Source organism: Octopus bimaculoides, chromosome 6 (genome assembly GCF_001194135.2).
Source record: "Octopus bimaculoides isolate UCB-OBI-ISO-001 chromosome 6, ASM119413v2, whole genome shotgun sequence".
In the NCBI taxonomy this organism is placed as follows: domain Eukaryota; kingdom Metazoa; phylum Mollusca; class Cephalopoda; order Octopoda; family Octopodidae; genus Octopus; species Octopus bimaculoides.
The window spans coordinates 75,643,292-75,644,285 of record NC_068986.1 but is presented as its reverse complement, the minus strand read 5'-3'; positions in this window follow the sequence as shown (position 1 = coordinate 75,644,285).

The following is a 994-nucleotide window of genomic DNA, read 5'->3' as shown; positions in this document are numbered from 1 at the left end:
CACACACACACACACACACATACAGGCACACACGTATGTATGTATGTATGTATGTATGTATGTATGTATGTATGTATGTATGTATGTATGTATGTATGTACACGACGGCTAAAATCTGGGCTAGCGACATAGCAGGTGATATATATATTCGTGTACATTCGGTCACCCCTTTTACATGAGACTTACCACTTACAGCATGATATTTATAACTAAATCAGATCATGTGATTCGGGTACGCTAAATACGAGGAAAGTCGAGGCGACTAGAAATCGCAATTGTTTCATTTCTAATTACGTGCCCTCATTAGTCTAGATTTTGAATCTTTCACGAAAAGTTTAAATATGTGCGCAGGAGTGGCTTAACCACATGGTTCCGGGTTTAGTTCCACTGCGTAGCAACTTGGGCAAGTGTCCTCTACTATGGCCTCGGGGCGACCAAAGCCTTGTGACTGGATTTGGTAGACGGAAACTGAAAGAAGCCCGTCGTATATATGTATATATATATGTATATGTGTGTGTATATGCTTGTGTGTCTGTGTTTGTCCTCCCACCACCATCGCTTGACAACCGATGCTGGTGTGTTTACGTCCCCGAAATCTAGCGGTTCGGCGAAAGTGATCGATAGAATAAGTACTAGGCTTACAAAGAATAAGTCCTGGGGTCGATTTGTTAGACTAATGGCGGTGCACCAGCATGGCCGCAGTTAAATGACTGAAATAAGTAAAAGAATACATGAATATATGTGTGTGTGTGTGTGTTTTTGTGTATGTGTTTGTCCCTACTCCACCGATTGACAACCGGTGTTAATGTGTTTACGTTCCCATAATTTAGCGGCTCGGTAAAAGATAAAAGACAGCATACTAGTAGCAGACACAGTCAAGCATGACAGTCTATATCAGTGGTTCCCAAACTTTTTCAGGCTGCTATCCCCTTGACACCCAGACCACATTCCTGTATATATATATGTATATGTATATATATATATATATATATAT